The sequence below is a fragment of the Simochromis diagramma genome, unplaced genomic scaffold, assembly GCF_900408965.1.
Source record: "Simochromis diagramma unplaced genomic scaffold, fSimDia1.1 OVJJ01000604.1, whole genome shotgun sequence".
Taxonomy (NCBI): domain Eukaryota; kingdom Metazoa; phylum Chordata; class Actinopteri; order Cichliformes; family Cichlidae; genus Simochromis; species Simochromis diagramma.
Window position 1 is genome coordinate 4976489 of NW_024387416.1, and position 23412 is coordinate 4999900.

The window sequence follows — 23412 nt, forward strand, 5'->3', positions numbered from 1 at the left end:
ATTCAGACTCCAACCCCACCATCATGGACTGCATGATGGTGCTCTGCAGTGGAAATTTGCTATGAGCGAACCTGCAGCAGGTGATTTATGTGCTGTTGATATACCTGCAGGTGGTGGTGTTGGTGGGAGAGGGACTGACTGGAGAGGCAGGCGATTATCACTCCATTATTTAATGTCAGAAAGTTTATACAGAATATATTATTAATTAGTCATTTGTTTCAGAAAGCTTGGGTCCGCCTCCTTTTGCATGTACAAGCATATTCAGACATGCATGTGTGGGCTCCGCTACCACTACAAACACAGTCTAATTCTATGGGAAACACTTGCTCATTAAACCTTGGCCTGATCTCACCTCTACTCTGACCTTAATGGCACAGCTAGAAAATAAAACTATATTAGTTTTGCTTTAATGTTGGACAAAGCTGAAATTATATTTTTCCAGATAAGTAGCATAAATCACACTGCCTGTTACAAGAAACCAAAAGATTCAACATTAATACTCATAAAGTCCAGACTACTGCTAGTTTCAGACTGAAGGTCTTTCAGAGCAGCTGGCCAGCTGCTGTATCCTGTTTAGTCTCTCCTAAGAGCGTGAAGGTGTGATGGGAACCATAAGGCTGGAAAGTAAATTGTTGAATGTTTTTGTCTTTTCAAGATATGAGTCCTCTATCCACACCAAAGCTGTAATTCTGCTTCCTCGGAGCTCAATTTATGACTGAACTTTCTGCAGCAGTGCGTCTCGTTAAAATGTGATATTCACACAGGTCTTTTTAAAATTCGATTTCTGTTTGGGTCTCCATGGTAAAAAAAACAAAAACACAGATATTCCTCAGTCCTTTTTGTAAATAAAAAGCCAACAACACTATTTATTTAAGCCACTAACATGTTGCAGGGTGAGACACAAAGCAGTGTCTTTTGTCAATTTGGGTGTCAGCTCCATGATTCAGCCTACACCGTGTAATCTTCTGTACCTTTGATTTTATTGTTGTTCTTCGAGCATCCTGTTTCCTCCCACCCCTCATCCTTACATGACCTTGGCTTCGAATGTGTTATTTGGATGGTATCATTAACATCTAAATTAGCATCAGTTACAAATATTGAGTGCCCTGACTGAGAATTAAATCAGCCCCATTGATCCGATCTGAGCCACGACAGATACAACTGGGACTTGAGGGGGATGATTCAATGTCTAAACAAAAAGTAATAGGCTCAGATGGATTACACAGCCAGTGCTTGAATAATGAAATTAGGAGAGTATTGTAAATTCTGCAAGCGCACTGAAATCTTCCTTAAAGAAAATCAGCTGCACGCGCTGAATGGTAAACAATAGCGCTGATCCACCTTTCATTCCTAACTCTCATAGATTTTATTTTCTTTAAAGGAGCACACACATTTTTAATAGTGAACTTTAATTAAGAGCCCCAGTCTTGTGACTTAAGCTGATTATTTGGGAAGTGTTTTGGGGGTGAATAGATGAAGAGGATTATACAAAGGGATAGAAGGGTTGGAAGGCTGTTTTTGAACACGGGTATTATCCTGTTCCAATCCCACTGTTGTGAGACGACGAGGCTTTAAGGCATTGGTGTTCTTCAGTTGGCTGGTTCTGGCGTGTCGCTGTGTTTTGGTGTGATCCTGCGACCGTCTAGACAGATGACATTTGCTGCAATATGTTTATTTGTGTCAAATGCTCTAATACCCCAAAGTCGGTTGTTATGTCTTTGAGACGGGAAGAAGATGTGTGCGGTTACCTTGTTTACATTTTAGTAGTCTTTTCATTTCCCGAGCCTATTCCAATTACATTTTATTCGTTCCGGTCTGCCTGGAGAATTTGTCTCCTTCATTCAGTGAATGAATTTTTCTTCTCCTGATAGAATCAATGTTCAAACAAAGTTTTTAAGACTTTCCAGTCCAACATTTCTTTTTCTTTCTAATTCATTTCAAGTTCATCATTGCTGGTGGTAGTTCAGGTGGATGGGCTATGCAGCAAAATCAAGGCTGTCATTAAATACTATCAGGAGGGATATCCTTTAGCAGTGGTGCTATCCGGTCGTTAAGTGATGACGTGACGAATCCTACTTCCGGGCCTAAAGTAGTCTGCGTTTAATATGGCTTTTGTGTTGTTAACATGTTTAATGTTTTGTATTTTCTTCTATTTAATCTCAAAAAGCTCCTAAAACAGTCAGTGATCACTGTTGACCTCCCTCGGCTTTTATTGCCGCTAATCATTTATTTAAGCTCAGTTTTTAAAACCTTAGGATGTAACTACAGCCCAGCCCATGCAGCAGTATATGAATGACTAACCTCGTATTGTGGATGGATTATCTCAGTTGTTCTCCTGGCTGAAGTTTGGTCCGTTTACAGCATCCTGCCATGCAATTACATTTGTTCCTGACCACCGAGAACCCTCACGTTAACTTTTATCGAGTGGAAAAAAAGTTAGCTTGTTTATATTATGCTAACATAGCTGTGCCGCTAGCGGTCATATATATATATATATATATATATATATATATATATATATATATATATATATATATATACACCAGCTAGCCAAACATCAGTAACCCTACAAACGTCACTGCTGTTTAGTTTTCTGTTTTCATTTATGTTTGAAGTGATAACAGAGCTGTACGTTTTAATTTGTTTCCAAAACCCCGCAGTCAGGACATGCTATATTGTATTTAGATAGAAGCTAGTGAGCTAACTTCCTGCTAACTTCTAACTCCGTTAAATGTCATAAATTCCGTTTTCATGGATGCCTGGATGTTAAACTCAATTGTTACACCTGGTAGAGCAGAACGCTGATCATTTTATTAAAGATGAAAGACTTTAGACAGTTTTTCAACTCTCAGTAATGCCATAGTGATCGTTCGATATATGGACCTGCAGCGGAGTTTAGGCCCAGACACGGCTAGTGACGTCAGACTGAACGACTGGATAGTAATATTCTACACCCACAGCTAACTGTCCTGTTTGCAAGCACAACAAAGCTCATATAAGACATCTTGTGCATTTCCCTTTGACCAAGCTGCACTTTGACCCGCCAGCGGTCTTACAGTAGTTTGATTTAATCCATTGTTTTAAGTTCGTAGACACAAACTTTTTTTTTTTTTAATGTACAGTGCACACTGAATAAATCTCTGCTAAACACTCTGAGGGCTGTTAACAAAATAAACATGACATTTTCTTTGTGTGTGTCTTCACAGCTAGAATACACATAAAAGATGGAAGAAGCTTTGGGGTTACAAAAAGAAGAAGAAAATTACTCTTCTATTCACTTGATCTATGACCTCAGTAGACACTTTGTTGATGAGTTCGTGGTCTCAATTATTAGCTCCACATCTTACTGTATAGAAAATGGTCTCATTTTGTAAATTATAATGCCTGTGATGATGTGAAGGCATAATAAAGCACGGTATGTTTTAAGTCAAACCTACCTACTTTGTTAGATTTAGGCAACAAAATAACTACTTATTTGGGTTTGGAAAAAAATCATTTTGGCTAAAATAATAATGGATTGCATTTATATAGCGCTTTTTGGGACCCCTCAAAGCGCTTTACAATTCCACTATTCATTCACTCTCACATTCATACACTGGTGAAGGCAAGCTACAGTTGTAGCCACAGCTGCCCTGGGGCAGACTGACAGAAGCGAGGCTGCCATATCGCGCCATCGGCCCCTCTGGCCATCACCAGTAGGCGGCAGGTGAGGTGTCTTGCCCAAGGACACAACGACCGAGACCGTCCGAGCCAGGGCTCGAACTGGCAACCTTCCAATTACAAGACGAACACCCAACTCTTCAGCTACGATCGCCCCAAATATGCCGACTGTTTATACATTTATACACACATCTTGCCGTGAGACTGGACTGGGCACCATGGGATTGAAAATGGGCTTTAACATCAGAGTCCAGGGTTTGCTTGATGACTTATAAAGGCCTCAGTCACGCAGGCCTAGTGACCCCCTGGGATCCTGCAGTTGCTAGGAAAAATTTGCATTCCCCCAGTCGGTTGGAGAGTGGTTGCTGGCTATTGCCAGAAGGCTCTGCAGCAAAAACATCTTGGTGGTTGCTTTGGTCCCTAGCAGATTGCTGTATTTGCCCTGACCTAGTTTGAGCTGAGTGGTCTACAATCAATTTACATTCTTCACGCTCTTTAAAATTTACTCTCCAGGCTCCAGACTAAACCATTCAAAAGTTTTTTTTCAAGGTGAACATTCTCTGTTTCTAATTTGTATCGCACTTTTTCAACCTGCACTGCAACTTGGTGATAAACATCTTTTGTGCAATTTACCTTTCAACCTGCACCTAGCAACCAAAGCGGTTTCTAGGGGCAGGTTTTTGGTGCAGCACCATATGCATGTACCAGTTTCACTTAGTTACTGCCTGCAACCTTCAGCTACCACTCACCATCTGGCTGTGGAGGGCACACTTTTTCCAAGGAACCTGGGGTTGCCACGGGGTCACTGACTGATCACTAGGCCTGCGTGATTGTAGACAGAAGGCAATAAAGCTAGAAAATAATATGGTTTTGATAACATCTTTATAGTTGCAGTGTATTTCATTTCACTGATGACTTTCACTGTATTCTATGATGATACTTAATCCTAAACAAGAATCATGATGTCCTAAGGAAAAACACCAAAAAACTGTCACATAAATATTGGAGGTATATAATCTGATTCAAGAAACTAGCACAGAAATGAATAAAAAGCATCTCCGTGTGAGGTTAATTGTAAACGTAACTCATTTTACCTTCATTTCAATTCAAAATGTATTTGTTGTTGCAAATCAGTTGTAAATAAGTTCACTTCGAGGAGGGTGTGCATGGCTAGAAGGGAAAAAGGCTTGATGTAAACTGCCTCAGATGGACTCTGCACTCTGACGTCCCTCTGATTAGTGCACTCAACCCCAGAGCACATCCTAACCTTTTACCGGACAGTCTTCTAAGAGTGTGTGATTACCCTTTGGCAAGTGGAAGACTCCTTGTAAGAGCATTCAAGCAGGTCTGTACAGTAAAAAATGTAAATGTCAGTCAAGCTGTGGAAGGTGTGCTCTTTTCCCTTTTTGATTTTTGCCATAACATTCGATATTCCCCGTTATGTCAGTTTCATTTACATGTCACAGATAAAAATATCTGTGACATTAATGATTAATCGATCACTTGGCACAAAGTTAAAGCGATCACTGATTAATTTAAACCACCCCAAAAGCACAATAAATATCCTTTGTTTCGTGCTATAAACTGGAGAACATTTGCAATAAAGCCCATGGAAACATACTGCCAGCTGTCACTGTGGCACTTGAAAGAGCATCTTCTCAGAGCCCGCCGTGACAGCATTAATGATCTTGACTGATGACAGAAGTGGCTTTTACAGTGCTGCAGTTAGACAGATATTCAATCATGCTGCTCTATAATTTGTCTTTGGTGGTGGAAACACGTTGTTTGCGTGCTACCAAAGCGAGACAAAAAGAAGGAAACGGGAGGGCGTGTTTGGTCCAAACATTTTAAATGACCTTCCAGGATATGCCCGGTCAGAGCCACTTGATCCACAGGATGCCACACAATGTCACAAGCTGGTCAATTTGTGCACTTCTGTGAAAGTGTTAATTAGAAAACAACTCAGTGTTCATGTTGATAGTGTTGCCTCTACACTGTTGCAATGTATTGATTATTTGGAAAGGCCTGCTCAATTTTCCAATAGGTCATTTATGGTAAAACGTTTCAGAGTCAAGTGTTATGCTCTTTCATTGCACGTACCCACACAGAGTATCTTTTTGTTTTTTTGCAATTGAATTTTGTATGGTTTAAGATGATAGCCTGCACTGTAAAAATGCTGTCAGCACTTTGTCCTCAGTATGTTGCGATAGATTTGTATTGATTTTGGCAGTGGACATGCGGCGCTTTTATTACGTGTAATCACAGGGTTTCTCTGTTTCAAACTACACTTACTAATACATACACACAGTACAGGTGTTTTTGAAGTCATGAAGAGTTTTTTTTAATGGTTGAAAAATAACTTTCTAAATTCCAAAACCTTGTAATCCTGAAATTAGCGAGTGGAAGTCATTTTTTTACCCTTTTGGAAAATTTTAAATATACTACAAAGACTGCGAGGCTTTGTCACTTTTGATGGATGTGAGCAGGGGCTGATTAGAACAGGTGTACTGTATCTGCTGCTGGGTTGCTCGTTCATGCAATAAGATGCATGCGCATCCTCTTGTACATGCTCACGCACGCATGTATACCCCTCCCCCTCTAAATGTCAGAAAGCATTGATTGTAAGTTTGTGAACAGGAGCCTAGGAGCAATTTAAGATTTTGTTTGTCTCTCAACAAAGATATATATATAAAAAAACCTGACAGCGTATTTAAAGGTCAAAAGAAGAATGGAGGGACAGTGGGTGTATTTTGTGTGTGTGTGTGTCAAAGCAAAATGGATAAATAGGGGAAATAAGAGAAAATAAATGTTTGTTGACCTGTTTTTTTTTTTCACACAGAGCAGGCAAATAATTTAAAATGAGAGAAAAACATGATTTTTTGGAAATATGTTGCTTTTTGGAAATATGTGGCTATTTAAATGGAATGAATGGAGCAAAAAGGAGAAAATATCCAGTGAGCAGCATTTCTCTGCTGGATGTCAGAGGAAAATGTGCAGATGGGTTCAAGCTGGTAGGAAGGCAACAGCAACTCAAATAACTATGTGTTATAGCCAAGGCTGGACTGGGAAGAATGGGCATTTCTGTATATATACACTTACACACACATATACATGAAACCGTGGATCCATCCTGACCTGTATCAACTATTTAGGTTTCTCAATGAAACACCACAGCCTACCTCAGTATGGTTGTTGTTGGCCATGTCCATCACTTAATGGCCACAGTGCACCCCTATCCCGCTGGCTGCTTCCAGCAGGATAACACACCATGTCACAAAACTCAAATCATGTTAAAAGGTTTTTCTGGAAAGGATTTCACTGCACTCAGATGGTCTACTAAATCACCAGATCTCAAGAGCACCATTTGGATGTTTGGAATTGGGGGATTTCTGAAAACAAAAGGGGCTCCGGCCTGGTACTATCAAGCTGTAACTGATGTGGAAGTGAGTGTCATTAAAAAAAAAAGTATTAACTACTATTAACTATTAACTGTAATCACTGAATACCTAAAACGACCAAAACCTTTTTCTCACATTTAATACTATCCATAAGAACCCTTTTACCCCGATCATGTAGTGTCTGTCCTGGGTTTTGAACGTGCCATCAATAAAAGCACATGACCTCATAAACACCCAAATTAATCTGTCTTTCTGCAGTACGACTCCCTGATTGGTGAATTTAATCTGTCTCAATCCACAGGCAATAATCCTTGCAGATTATATACCCTCTACTGTGCTGAACACCAACCACAGAACATTATTAACAGCATTTTTAAATATATCGGACACAAGGGTTAGCGCCTCGTCAGTGTTTGCCTGGATAACCCCAACAGAGATGGTGGACTCATATAAACACACACATGTATGACAATGCTGCATATCCATACATTACCGTATGGTTATACATATGCAGATGCATAATCACACTTTCAATATATTGTTGCTTTTAGATGGATTGAAGCTTTATTGCAGCCACACACCGATTTGCAAATTAATAAGTTGATTAAGTGCTCGCTTTAATCTGTCTTGGTGTCAGCCATTAGAAAAACAGCTAAAATATGCTGACTTTCACCACATGTCAGATAAATGATGTCAGGATTATACAGATATGTCTGTGTGCTGTGTAATCACTTGTAATCTGTTATTATACAGATACTGGACATGAGTGACACATATAATCCCTCCGACCTGGAGAGGACACAGATAGGCCCAAAAATGTAGCTGAAGGCCATATTAATGGGGAAAAATCAGATGAGGAGGATTAACATCATCTTAATATCCTAGATAAAATCTACATGATGCTGGGATGAAGGGAGGCGGGGAAACACTTTTTTAGGAGAAATTTAGGTTTCTATGTTTAATACTTTATAGTGAAACTAATTTGTCTTTGTGATTTGGTTGTAGAAGTTCAAGAGTTACTGTACAGACTATAAACATAAACTTTTAATGCTCTGTAGTTGGACATTTTGGCACAGGAGTTCATTGGGGTTTAGCCTGCAGTTTCTGGCACTCCCATGTTGGCGTTGTTCGAAGATCACCAACTACACTTTCTCCTCACTTATGCGCTTACAAATGAGGCAATACAATGCCACAAGCAAAAGTGTCATTTAACTGATAATTTGAAAGAAGTTTCAGCTGTACACGTGCACTTAAAGGACAAAGGACACTGTTTGAAGGATACAAATGTTCACATTTTCCACTGAAAGTCAGATGATTTTTAAAATAGAGGCCAAGTACACCAATCCGACATAACATTATAACCACCTACCTGACTATGTTGGTTCCCTGTTTGCTGCCAAAGCAGCCATGAGCCATTGAGGCATGGACTCCCTGAAGGTGTCCTGTGGTATCTGGCGCAAAGATGTTGGACCACATGAGCCAGCCTTTACTCCCCAGGTCCCTGAGTGAGCCTTAGCAGCCCTTGACCCTCTCGCTGGTTCACCACTTTTGATAGATCCTGACCACTGCAGATTGGGAACACTGCACAGGAGCAGGAGTTTTAAAGATGCTCTGGCCCACTTGTCTAGTTATCACATTTTGGTCCTTGTCAGACTCTTGTGCTTGTGCTTATCCATTTTTCTGCTTCTAACACATCAACTTTAATGACAAAATGTTGAATCCCTCCCTGATATGTCCCACCCATGCACAGGTGCCATGACAAAAAGAATATCAGTGTTATTAACTTTACCTGTCAGTGGTAATTATGTTATGCCTGATCAGTATATGTCCACTGGTGAATGGTAACTACAGGCCATCTATGTCCTCTTGTCTCGTGTGACCTCAATAAGTACTAATAGGGTCGGGCAAGGTCTCAGTGATTTCACCCTTGACCCCCAGTCATAGTAATGACCAATGCCTTTTTTCACACTTTGGCTCATGTGATGACTCAGATAATCAATAGTGGGTCAACAAACCCTAGAACCACCTCTAAATTTGAAGTCCAGTTAATTTCTTCTAAGCTCTGAAACGAAGTTAGAAATGTAAGTATTAAATATGAGTATTAACTTGAAACATAATGCTGAAAGCCAGCTTGGAATATGGAGTCCATGTTTTTTTCTACTGAAGAGAAATCTTAATGTTCTCGAAGCTAACAAGTTTGCTAATGGCCAGTTATCAGAGTGGTTAGCGTGTTGACTTAGCTCGCTAATCAAAAGTTTGCAATGTTTTAAAAAGATAAACGATTCATTGCATAACTGTCTGCAAACCATTGATATGTTGTAGACCAGGAGAGGAAGAAAAAATATATAGGAAAACAGGAGTGTTGCAACCCAGCTAATAAGCACTGATACTTTGTTCTACTCTTTGGCTGTCTGTCCCCTCAAAGGTCAGTGCTGTCTAGACAGCTTGCTACTGACTTCTAGGCCAAACTTCACAGAAGTTAAACTTCATATAACAGATTTTTGCAATTTCTTCGCCCTTATGAGCGTCTTCACTAATGAACAAGCTTGTCCTTGTTACAGAACAGAGTAATGATGCATAAAAATTGTGTGCCGTACAGACACATATCCATTCATTATACACTGATTTTAACATAGAAGTTAATATTTAAATAAAGAGAGAACCCACTTGGTGCCAACCTTGTAACTGCTAGCAATAAAATAGAAGCGCCTTTGCAACCCAAAAGATTCTACTCATTTAAAGTGCTTATTGTACTTTTTTATTCAAAGTTTAACCCCTTCGTTTTAGTGCCTTTCAGTTCTCTCCACTTCATTTTTAGTCTGCTTTTCTTTCATCTATCTTTCCTTTAGGCTACATGCTGCTTGTAAGACTTGGAAGTGTTCCTTCTTTTCTTACATTCTTAGCTGCCCCTTCCTTTGAAACTTTCCTAGTGATGTTCTCAAGGTACAAACAGTGCTAGGGTTGTTATTCAAAGACTCATTACGTCTCTTAAAAGTAATGTAGTACGTTACCTAATTACTCACCAGAAAAAGTAAACATGTAACACTATGTGTTAAATTACCTTTGTTACTCTGTAAAATGACTTGAAACATACCGTCGCGTAATTACCAGTTAACTATACAAACCCGCGGCTACAGTCCCACACACCAACACAAATCCCTGTCTTAATGAGGGCACACACAGATCTTTCTATTAGTGTTTACATCTAAACATGGCTGACAACACAAGGCCGGTGAAAACCCTCCAAAGAGACTTCAAAGTGATTGCCACATTGACTCTACTGTAGAAACATTAGTTACAGGTAGAAAATGAGGTTCCATCAGTGCTTTGTTACCTGCTGAAGTTCAGACTCCGGCTGCTGGGCTGAGAACATCCCTGCGTCTTTGCTAGGTTTGTGTTAGCATGCTATCTGTGCAGATGCTAGCAAAGAGCCGATGTTGAATTAGCACTGTGATGCAGCTGTTTCTGTTATGGATGCTGTTTACAGTTTACCATCACACTCTTGCCCTTTCATACAATAAAAATAAAAGTAGTATCTCCGCTCCTCCCCATTTTATGCACACATATTAAAATCAGCTAATCGTAACGCAAATGTGAAGGAAGAAAAAACATGTTTGTTTGACATTTTTAATCCTTTCTAGCCACCCCATGTGCAGAAAACTAAGAAACCTTTCTAATGCAAGTAATGGTGCAATTGTAAATGCAATTGAATTCCTCATTTTAGCAGAGTGATGCATAACATCATCGCATTACTGAAAAATGTAACGTGTTTACAGTAATGTGTTACTTTTGGAGCATGTTACACCCATCATGGGTTACAAAGGTGTTGGTTCAAAGAGAAGAATGAGATGAATAAATTAAACACGAATGAGAGTCTCTAAATAACAGGATAAACTTCTATACAGACTGTTAGATTTGGGTGTTGTAGCATTCTGGCAGCCAGCATGTGAGTCTATATGTGTGCATGAGAAGGAGTAGAGATTATAATGAAGAGCTGCCAGAAGAGTGTGTGTTGGGTGAGATGGAGTGATGCCAATGTGTCTGCATTAGTGGGAGATCAGAGTATCATATCATGATCCTTCTACAGCTCTGGGTTAGTGTGTTTGGATGGTTAATCACTATGAAGCTGATAGCTCGTCTGCCTCCCTCCGTCTCTCCTTTCTGCTCCATTTGTCATTTCATTATCAGCTTCCAACTCAGTCAGTCTTCATATAAGCAGGTCACCAGCCACGCATGCAGGCGGCCACCAACTCTTCAAAGCAGTTCACGTGGCAGCACCAACGAGATGTCACTTAGTGTTAACGTTCAGGCTGCGTCTCTGGTGGCATGCTAGAGAAAAAGTTGGCTGTAGCTGAAGTTATCTCCTTTTCTCCTGTCACTTTTCCTCTTGCTTTTTCCTTTTTTAAAAAGAAATGGTGAAGCCCTTTTTGTAAATTATGCTTTCAAATACCATATCCAAAAAAAGTATGCTTTTGTACTTTTCAAATTTAGATCCTTCAAGTGATTAAAGAATTTCCTTCACAGTTCTGCTGATAATCCAGTCTCCACAGTACTCTCTGCGGCTCCTGTAGCCTAATTTGAACTGTAATTACAAGCTGGAAGTTGGAAGAACTAGATGTAATTTTGATTTATGAATTTGTGAATTTTATTAAGCTAAAATCTTTATTCATGATAAAATGACTGGGAGACATATCATTTCTGGCTGATTCATTTCTGGCATGACTAGAAAGATGCCAAATCTCTCCATCACAATCACTTCTTTCAGTGCAGATGCTGTGTTAAATTGCTTCCTGAAAGTCCCAGTATAAAATGTATTTATGAAATTTCACCATAAGTCTCAAACTTGTCCATTATCTTATATTTCAAAGAGCCCACAGTGTCGTGGCTTTGTGTAAGAAACACTAGCAGGAGCATATCGTTGTTGTTGGGGGGGGTTGACATTGATGAGGTTGTGCATCGTGAAATTGTCCCACAGGGTGAGACTGTCTGTGTTCCTCTTTAACATCCTGAGGAGTCTTTTGGCTGCACCAAAACAACCTTCACTCACCTCCAGCTCTCCTAGGCGAGTTCTTCTACTTCCATCAAATTAAAATCAGGTTGATTTATCTATAATTTGACACGCTGGAGGGGAACCAGCGTGCATCAGAGAGGCACAGAGAGGCACAAGCGCATGGGGACAGAACGGGGCTGTCACTGAGAGATCCAAATATAGCAGCAGGACGATCTTAAAGACTTCTTTCCTTTTTGATTGCGTTTTATGTATTTTACTCCAAAATGTCTTCATTTGATCTAATTAAAATAATTCTGTATCAAGTGTTTGCTTCTGTTTGCCTTGAATTGAATTTTACAGTATGTCAAATAATATTTGAGAAGGACATTTCACACACGCGCACACACAACTAACCATTATTATGTCTCGACTTTTTTCATCTCTGCGCTGTTATTATGTTGCCAGACGTTTACAGCAAATCCGGTTTCATAAATCTTTTCTTGAAAAGCAGCAACTAAATGAGTTTATTTCCACACTCCATAATCCAGTATAGAAATGAATCGACCATCTCTCTGCCTGTATGACTTCATGTGTTTTAAAACATATCTAAGACGTGTCTCGTTGGACTGTGAATTTTTGGATGCAGTTCTTCTGCGTGCGTGTGACTGGATGCCATCTTGGCTCTGCAGAGCATCGCTGGACTGGAGCCAGGATGGCAGATGGCTGCTTGTCTGCAGGGTTTGGATTCCTACAGGGCTTCTAATACAACAAACACAGACAACTGGGTGGAGAAAGATGCTGCCCGGACACAGATATTTATTGTTTCTCTCTGTGTCTCTCTGAACTGGTTTCATGTTTTTTTTCTTACCTTTGGTTCATGTCTGCCTGATTTAGCTTCATTTAGCTTCTGCTTCTTATGCTCTTAAAGAAAAAAGACAAATTCTCTTTTATGTTATACTTAAGGAGTAGATAACGTAAAAAAGGAGCAAAAATATTTATAAAGAATTTGAATTAATGATATTTCTGCCTCATTTTTTCTTTATTAGATGACATATTTTTGGTAAAACTATGAATTTAATTTCAAATGTATAATAATGGGATTATGGGTAAGAAACCGTGACAACTTTAAAATCTTTTTTTCCCTTATTAATCTCTATGGTTTAGAAAGAAAGGATTTATAGCTGGTTTGTTTCTATGCATTTTTTTGTTAGTTCTGCAGAACATTTTCCATTTTAATTATATTCTGCTAATATTAGCTGCTGATAGGAAAGACACAGGGCAGAAGATTAGATTATAACTTTGCTGTGCTTTAAAAAAAAAAATCATCTGCCAAGCAAATGGATCCAACTGCTGTGTGCTGAGAGCTGAATTACAAATTATAAATTTGTTCGAGGGGTTTTGGAGACTTATTTCGTTCAGAAGAGAAAAATCTCAGCTGGGGAAAAAAGTACTGCTGTTGCAGGAGGTAAATAAATATCAGTTTCTTTCTCATTCCAGCATTTTCTGTATCCTTTTGTCATCCCTTACAAGTCCTGTTCTCATTTTTTTTTCCATATCTCTACCATTTTTTTTAACCCTTTCTCTTTCCGTCTCCCCTGACACCATCTCAGCCTCCCTCTCCCTCTCACGCATCTCTCTGCATCCCATTCTCTTTTCCATCTCAATTTTTTTCCTCTCCTGGAGCAACTGTATGTATACACCCGGTTGCCGTGGCAACCAGAGGAGGCCACATGAGCGGGTGGATGAACAAAAGACCCAGAGACCCTCATACACAGAGAGAGAGAGAGAGAGAAAGAGTGAGAGGGAAAGAAGGAAAATCAGATTTCATTTTTAGGCAAGGGGCTTGGTGAGTGTAGAAAATGAGGAGGAGGAGGAGGAGGAGGAGAGGGGAGCGATGGATAGCGTAGGTGAGGTGAGTTCGTAAATGAAAAAGAGAGACAGAAAGGGGGAAGGGAGATATGGTTAACAAAGCAAGAAAAGAAAAATGTATTCAGTGACTGTAAAAGAAAAGCCTAAAAAAATGCAACATTGCATTATGACCGGCAGCGGCCACAGTTACAGAGCATTTCCATTCACTTTCAGTTTCTTCTTATTCCTAACGTATTTAATCGTCTTGAACGTCACCTGTGTGAATAAGTCAGCTTTCTTTTTTATTTCTTTTCATTTTTTCCATAACATCTCTGAGATTTCTGACAGTAAAGCCTGTTATACTTATAAGGTTGTTATTGTAAGGCTATACCTTTTCTATACTTTAACATGTCATTCAGTACAGTAGCAATGTATAGTACAGTAGGATGTAATGTAGATGATGCATGTCAGTAAGTGGAAATCACACTCACAGTGATTTCTGAGGAATCATATTTTTCTTCAGTGAGAATGTTTAATGCTGCCAGTATCTCCAGCTGGGTGTCTGCTTGAGCAGTGAAACCCATTACCATTGCATTCAGGCAAAATGTAAGAGCTTGTCAGGTGAGAATATCGATTAATATAGTTTTATTGTTTACTTAGATACTTGTGAAATCCCAGAAACACCTTTGTTTTTAGGCCTCCATGATATCCAATCACTCAGAGTTTAGATGAAGCGCCCCTGTTCCTCTGCTGGTGCTCAATCCAGACCAAAACACACCGGTGTTGCTTCTAAAAAGCTCAGAGGGTGCAGTAAATGTTGGCTGGTTATCAGTGTGCTCCACTCCAGCACTGGCGCCATGTTACTGGAGAAAAGGTAGCTGACGTATGGAGGCTGAGCACAAAACGACTGTAAGCAGGGATTAGTTGTCTCCAAGGGTGCATTCAACTGCCTGATAGAAATTGGAAAGTCTCAGTCCAAGAGATTTTCAGATCAATACATCGCCAGAGTCCAACAATTTATCATGAAGGCATTAATGGGACTAATCTTTTGCTGCAATATTGGTGAGGATATCAGCAGAAATGTGGTGTACTTGCTAGAAAATAATCCAGCAGGGATGTGCACAGCGTTAATCTGGCCAGTGGTGGTAATGCTTTGGGAGATACTGTTGCACTCTGGGCTCTGGCCAGAAGTGAACCTGGCTAAAGTTCCTTGGTTATGTTGGTGTGACTGTGGCCTTAAAGGTCACGGTCACAGTCTTTGAGCGGGCAAAACTGGAAATTTTTACTGTAGCGGCAACATTCAAGTAATTAATGTTTTGGGATTTGGTACGATGCCTAATGTTGTCTAGTTGAAATTAAAATGTACTGTATAATACGAGATATAATTACCCGTACAGTAAATCCATCCAGGCCAACTCAAGGTTTCTTCCAATTACTCCAGCGATAATGAAAACAACTAATTGTCTCTTGTAACTCCTTTAATCAGCGTCTCCGACTGCATGGCTTGGGTGGTAATTATGTTGCGGCCGTTGTAAACAAGTAGCGCGCATTCTTCGGTCTCACTTATTAAACGTAACCCAGTAATGATTAGAAGGGGGGTAAAAAAGCATTACACTCGGGAAAATGTCAAGTTGATTTCCACTTCAAGCCCTTGACAAATATGCAGATTTGTTTTCAATGCTGTGTGTGTTTGTGTTTTTTTTTAAGGTTATCTTCTCTGTTTTCAATCTTTTGGACACAGGACGTTACCGCTCTTGATCAGCTATATGATGATTAACCTTTGAAGTTTATGATTAGAATTTGCACCGCAGGCAAATGTGTATCTATTTATCTAAGCAAATGTAAAGCGCGACCCTCTGCAGTACACGTGGAATGAGCCTTCGGGGCAGTAGCGGGAGAACCAAATTCAATTATCCAGCCTATTAAAACTTGCAGTGTGTGTGTTTGTGGTGCATGTCGTTAGCTGAAACAGGACACCCTTATGCAAATATAATTACACCAATTAATGCATATAGGGGCCTCCGGGGGGGGGGGGGGGGGGGGGGTAGTGTGGAACGACTGGCAGCAGTTGTATCTACATTTTTGTGTGTGCGCCAGTGGGCACAGTGGCAGCTACAGAGCTAGATCTCCAGTGTGTGTGTGTGTGCACATATGTGTGTGTAGATATATGTAGGTTAAATGTGCACATGTGTGGGTGTTGACATTCTGGGAACACCATTCTTCACACCCTTCTCCTCATCCCCCATCAGCACCACCACCACCTTATCGCCCCCTTCCCCCAAAGCCGGCTTTCCCTTCTGTCTTCAGGGAGCTGATGGAGCTCAAAGGAGACGCACCAGAGTGGAGGAGAGCTGGAGGAAGGGTCGAGGACATAGAGGAAAACAGAGGAGAGTGAACCGATGAAAGAGGAACTGAACGATAGAGCAAATCGGCTGCCACACTAAATAAGTGAGGACTGAACAAAAAAAGAGGAAGAATAAAAAGCGCAGCACTGTCTTGTAGCCATGACAAGCATCATTAATAGATGAGCTTATGTAAGAACACATCAAGAATAGTTTCTTTTTTTGCTCCTTGATGAGTTTACTCAAGGTAACAAAGTCAGAACCTGTGACCCTTTTGAGTTCAGTCATTACGACCGTGCAGCAGGTGCAGACCGTGCGCAGGGAGGCTTTTGTGAAAGAAAACACTTTTGGGCAGCATGTTGGTGCTGATGCCATGTTTATCTGAATGAAAAGAGAGTTTAGATTCTGTATAATCATTTTTTGTAAGATGCCACCTGGGTCTTCCTGTTGGGCAAACGGTTTTCTTTACTGTTGGTACCTTGATGAACAAGCTACAGGATTTATATGGTGCCAAGACTTGTTTTGCGCTTGAGCAGGGGTAGAACAGAGTGGTTACTGTTAATGGGGGTGGTATCAAAAATATGTGGTACATATATGGTAGACTGTGAGCCAGTCTTGCCTGTCCTGTTGTTGGTCCATCAGCCAGCTGCTGAGAAGAGCAAAGTTATAACATGCAAAGAGCTGAATTAGAACCGAGTGTTGAAAACAATGAAGTGAAGTGTCCACTTCAGCCAGTCTGTGCTTTCATGCTGGAATTTATGATTCTTTAATGTTTGTTTTCTGTGAACTCCGCCGCTGCTCACTTCCCTATTCCAACCCACATGTCAGTCACTCAGTGGGCAGACGATTACATCATTCACATCCAACGATGCACATAGGATTTTAGAAGACTGCAGTGGATTAGAAACCGTTTCTGTTTACTCTCCAAATGGAAACGCGTACACAGACAGACACATTTGGAGGTGGGAGGTTTGTCTGTCACATCATCATTTGTGATGTACATTTGTGTTCAGTTGGGATCTTTGCGCTTGACAACGTCTTTTGTTTTTTTTTGTTCTTCATTCGCTCACTTCTTAATTTTGTTTTCCCTCGTTGGTGAAGTTCTGTCTCGCTAACGCAATAACCCGTTGAGTCAGGACACAGATGCAAAAGGACACCTTGTGCGTACATGAGCCACTCCAGTGGCTATGACATAACACCACTAATTAATGCTCCTGGGATGAGAACGAAGTAATTTAGAGTGAAAGAGGAGCGCACGAGGCAGAAACCAGGCTGGAAATAAACAGGTGAACGCGAGCTTTAGCGTGGATCAGGAGCATCCAACACATGTTAGTTTGTGCTGCAGCTTGTTTTGATTCCAGCTAGGTCGAAGGTTCGGAAGTGGAGATATATTCTAATTTCCATTAAGGAATCATCCATTCACTAAGCAGATGAAGAACAGGCTGTAGCGTTTTTACACACTACTTAAAAAACCTACTTTTAAATAAGGTCAGTATCAGAGCAGTAATGTTAAAATCTATGAAACAGCAGAGTGAGACAATTTGGTTTATTAAGCCGCAGCAACGACACCACTATAATAGGTTTATTGTAGTCTTCTAGCTTCTCTAACACTCGTCACTCTGCTGTCAAATAACAGCAAAAGGTGTGGGAAAACATCTGTTTATTTATGGATGATTTCTTCTTAATTAATTTCCAAAGAAACCAACTTTGGGATGAGATGTCTTTGTGATGGACGTGTTCAAAGGAGCGAGCCTAAGCTGATGTAATCCTTTCTGACATTTTTGCGTGATTATTCTGCATGTTTCTCCACAATTCGGCCCCCGAGCAGAAAGGTATTCAACTCCCTGTCGACTTAAATTTACCCCTGAGAACTACCTGTTTACAGAATCAGTTGGGGTGGGGGCGGGTTTTTCTGACATTGTCTAAAAAATGTTTTCGTTCTTGATCTCCTGGTACATAAACTGTGATCACAATGCAGTTGTAGCAATTATATTGAAACTCAGCAGTTAGTGGAAGCTGTATTCAGCGTTACAACTGAAGTACACTTATAACATCATTCACTTCAGTAGGGATGGGTATCGTTTAGGTTTTATCCGATACCAGTGCCAAACCGGTACTTTTGAAACGGTGCCGGTGCTTAAACGGTGCTCGAACCGATGCTTAAAGAATGGAGAACACAAAATTGGTCCAAAAACCTCTCATGTTTAGCTGTTTTTTTGTAAAAAGATAACAATGTTAGCCTTTTCTGCAGCTATAGGGGATTTATGGCATCACTCTTGGCTGGAAGCAGGGCTTAATCAATGGAAAAAACACAAACTTTGTCCAAAAACCTCTCATGTTTAGCTGTTTTCCACTGTTTCTTTGGTCATTTTAGCCTTTTTGGCCAGGGTGAAGGGAGCATCTGCCATCAAACACGAAGACAGCCGCATGTAACTACGACGGTGTTTGTTAGTTCACCTTACGTTCATTAATGTAATAACGTGGTTAGCCTACTCAACGTAAATTACACACGAACAACATTAAGCTACTCACGCAGAGAAGAACGGCTGCTGCTGCCATCATCATCCGTCATCATTTCTGCTACACTGGCAGGGCTAGGGGCCAGGACTCTCCTCTTCGGGTTTTTGGGGGATGTTGCTAACTCCAGATAACAGGCACCACACCCGCAGTAGATGTGCACGGTGTGAGGTCTCGCAGCAAGCTATCAAATACGGCGCATTTCTCGGCTTTTAACAAAATGCTATACGTCGCCAGGTGTTTCATCAGATTCGAGGAGTTACCTCCTTTGCACAGTATCATCTTAAAGCACTTGTTGCAGGCTGCTGAGTTTGCATCTTTTGCTGTGAAGTACAGCCAGACTTTGACCACTTCACTTTGGGCATTTTTAATCTGTAGCTCTGCTCTGATTAAAGCGGGCCCACGTACTTCCTGGGCCCGCCTACTACGCTCACAAAGGTCAAATGATTGGCTGGAATCCAAAGTGTATGACATCTCAGGAAAATAAAGCACCGAAATGTGCGCTGCTTTTCGGTCTGGTTACTACCGTTTATGTCAGAACCGGTGCCATCATGGCACGAGATACCGGTACCCATCCCTACACTTCAGTGCACTTTATGGAGTCTTCACAATTCAATTAAGTGCAGCTCTTGGGGGGCGGTGTAACTGTTATTTATCAGTGTGACAGCAGGTAAGTGGAGCTAAATTTGTGGATACAGCCAGTTTTTAAAGGAGAAATCTAATATTAGACCATTAAAGCAGCGTGTCAACGTGTCCCCCAGAGGCTCATCATTGCTGTTTGTGTGCCATATGTATCCCAAGATGCCGTTTGTTAGAAAGGTCAAAATCCAGCCCGCTGTAATGCACTAAGATTAATTTTATCACAGCACCGATATTTTATTTTGGTTCCACTGCAATGATAGCTTCTCTGTGCTGAATAGTAGCCAAGAGGACTCATTTTTAAAAGATACTTCATAACAATTCAGAGACAATGAATAGATTTTGGTCCACACGTACGCACACATCAGGCTGCTTTTGCTTTAGTGTACACGTACAGTAGGAGGAAAGACATTAGCCATGGATGAGACGCTGCACTCTGTATTTTACTCACCATGAGAGACGAGCACTTTTTTCATAAAAGGGACTCACATTTCAATAATATATTTTCTAATCTCATGCAGTATTTAAAGAACGTGTGATTTATTTCCTGTGCTCCACTCCACCATGGCTATTTTAAGCGCTCAAACCAACTTTAAACCCTCTTCTCCTCTCCTGTCCTCCTCTGCTCCCCTCTCCTCTCCTGCTAATCAACGAGCAGATGTTTGGGAGGGACAGATGCCACTCTCTTTCTCCTCCCTCCTGTCCTCCTGTCACTCCTCCTCTCCCCCTTTTTAATCCCCTCTGAATTTCTTTCAGTCTTGGCTTGCAAAATCTTTAAAATGAAGGAGCTGTTGTCATGTGAGCAGACACCCAGCTGGATTCATCCCTCCCGCCTTCCCTGCACAAACCTGTTCATCCTTCCTGATGAAATTAATAAAACTTGCTCGTGCGCTGATTATTGAACCGTGTCCTTTGTTTAATAGACACGATGGCATCGTGTTCGCACGCTAAGACGGCATTCTTCATCGAAGCATTTTCAATTTCCATCAGCCAAGGATCAATTTACTCCTTCTCTTTGTTCCTGCTCCTTGTTCCACCCTCACTCTCTTTGCGCTCTTATTCTCATTTTGCAAATTTGGCATGGACAATAGAGATCAGCAGATAGAGAGAGATAACATAATCAGAGAATATGATGAGAGGACTTTGCATGTGACCCATGTTTCACACTCATTTATCACAAATTTCAGATGAAAGGACAGGTAAGTCAATTAAATGCTCATATATTTCAAACAAAAGAGGTTTTATTTAGTTGAGGAGAGCCGCTGATGCTGCTGCTTTGTCATTCACCCCTTCATCAGGAATTATTGCCTATTCTGGTAAACACTTTGTGCCATTTGTTGTTATATAGGCTGACATAGATAAGATAAGAAATGGAGATGCTGGGGATTGAACCCAGGACCTCATACATGCGAAGCACGTGCTCTACCACTGAGCTACATCCCCCTCTGCATGCTATGGTATTGATGTCAGAGTGTGTGAGAGAGAGGCTGGTTTAAACTAAGCAAGCTTCACTAAAACACATCGTGTTTTAAGTCTTTCAGTATTTCAAACTGACATTTCTTGTATTTACAGTCTTCTTGATGGCTCATTACCATGCACACAGTGCACATTACAGCCACCAACAGTAAATCAGAAGAAAAGCCTTAAAACAAGCATGCAAATTCGTGTGGATCTGCAGAGTGCAGATAAGATGTTGACGCACTTGATCACAGCTCTGCCAGTGGTCAAAAATATCACTGGACACGTTTAAGTGTTTGACAGAAGATAGCATTCTGCTTTAAAGTGATATGTTTGGTTTTGTATTTGAGTGTGGAGTCACTGAAAAGGTAATATCTGCAACAATTTTGTAAGTCTTTCCATGTTTTAAAAGTTAAATGAGCACAAAACGCAGTTAGAGTCAATTTTACGGCATCGTGATCAAATATACTATTTGAGTGCAGCGCATGTGCTTCATTTTCCAGCTCACATTTAAAGGCTGTTACAGTTAAATGAATTTGAATGTTACAGTAAATGGAGACTCACTCATCACTCATTCATTCAGCATGAAAAAGCCTATTTAAAGCGAGCGGCGTGTTTTTTCCTGCAAGTAATGACACTTCATTTAAAAATCAGTCATTTGGCCCCAAAAGAATCGCAGATATGAGCGATATGCGACATAAACCTTTAACATGATGTTCAACATATCACACTGAGGATTTATATAACTGCAGACACATAAAGCCAAAGAATTATTTCATCAGCGATCCACACTGCAATATAAACTGTGTAATCAGCCACTGAATCAGCTGAATGAAATAATCTGCTTCCACTACATAATCACCATCTCTCATCCTTTCAGTCCTGGCTGCGGTGTAATTATTTGAATGTGATCTTACACAGTCTGACAGAAATGTAATTTTTCCTGTAAATGAGGGTGAAAAGCTTATAATGCAGTCATCTTACTTTTCAGCATACTTGCAGATGATGAATTTAAGTGAATTGAGCCAAAGAAGAGGTTATTTTTATTTCCCAGGCAGTTTTTAAGCAGATCTAATTTGGCACAAGAAAGTTGTATAAACTGAAAGTCAGACTCTTTTATCTTTTAAGTTGCCATATTTAGAATAAGTGCATTAACATCGTCATTGGATTCCCCCGCTCAGCCCCTCTTCCCTATTACCTGCAGTATGTAAATTTGCACCAATGGTCAACATTTTACTACCTCTAACCAAACTTCCTTCCTTATATTTCTGCAGTAGAAGTTTCATCAGCTTTCCGAGTGATTGTTCCACCTTGATGTGAAATTTCAGGAACTAATTTCTTCCGATGACTCCAACACCATGTGAATGCACTTAAGATTAAGGTGGAAACAGAAATTTTCCACCTATTCCCGAATGTAAACAAGCAGCCATGTGGCAGCTCTGTGTAGCTGTGCATAAGGAGGACGGTAATTAAGTCAAATGCTGCAGCCAGCTACTGCTCATTTTAGCTGCTTTAATGATTTTGTTACCTTACTTAACATTTTACACTGTACCTAGAGCTGAATGCATTAGGAATGTTGTACAGAGTGTGTAATGCGCTGAGTTCTGGGTACAGTATAAAAATAGGCTCAGTACTAAAGCTGGACTCTGTACAGTTTTATAGATCTGACTCCAGCACAGCCAGAGCTTTCCTCAAACAATGAATGCTTTGACACAGAAAGGACTTGAGCAATGCAACTCTGAAATGGGAATATTCCACATCTGCTATGGCCCACATTGCAGCGCAGTTATAAAGCCAACAGAGGCAACCAGAGCCAGTCAAAAGCTGTGGCAATGTTTACTGTAAAGGATTTAAAATCTCTGCGCTATCAGCCACCCACAGCAGTTTATCTTCCGGCACTGGGGACTCCACTTACAAGGGTGCTTCTGCAATAAAAAAAAAATCTACTGTGAAATCTACCATAGTGACATAACTTGAATGTCATTCCTCTTTAAAATGCACATTTATTCATACTGTAAAATGTGTAGACATTATAACTGCAGCTAACAATGCCCAGTGCACCCACACCCTCACTCTTTTGGGTTAAGACTACTTTATCGGGCTGGGTGAGAATCAAAACATGTTGTTAAGAACAGCTTAGCGCACAAAGGCTCTGTCTTACCGTTCTAGAGGTCACTTTTTTATCACTAACAAACAATGACCCCAGTACATGTCTACAAGTAAACAAATGACAAAAACACAAACTTCACACTCATTTTGTGATGAAATCCTGAAGCAAGGGGTGGTGGTAAGGTTAGCGTCTGATTTTCAAAAAGCTTTGGATACAATTCAAAGCAGTCATGTGGAAGTTGACTACGAACATTAGTTTATAGAGTACTGCAAGAGGTGCAACAGTGGTGCTTGTTATGAGAGTAGCAGAAAATGTAACAACATCAATGGAAAAAGGCTGTTTTGTAGCTCATAGTGAATAAGAAGTTATTGTAGTTAATGCTGTTAATAGATTCTTACAACTTGTAAGTAATTCTAGAGACAGATACAGGCATTGCTAAATAATAAAATT

General features: G+C 40.4%; 1 non-coding gene across 1 annotated transcript; it reads right to left on the reverse strand.

The window, feature by feature from the left end:
- Window positions 1-20765: 20765 nt before the first annotated feature.
- On the reverse strand, window positions 20766-20837 carry trnaa-cgc. The gene has a single exon. It is a non-coding gene; the product is annotated as a tRNA-Ala (tRNA).
- Between the last annotated feature and the right edge of the window lie 2575 nt (window positions 20838-23412).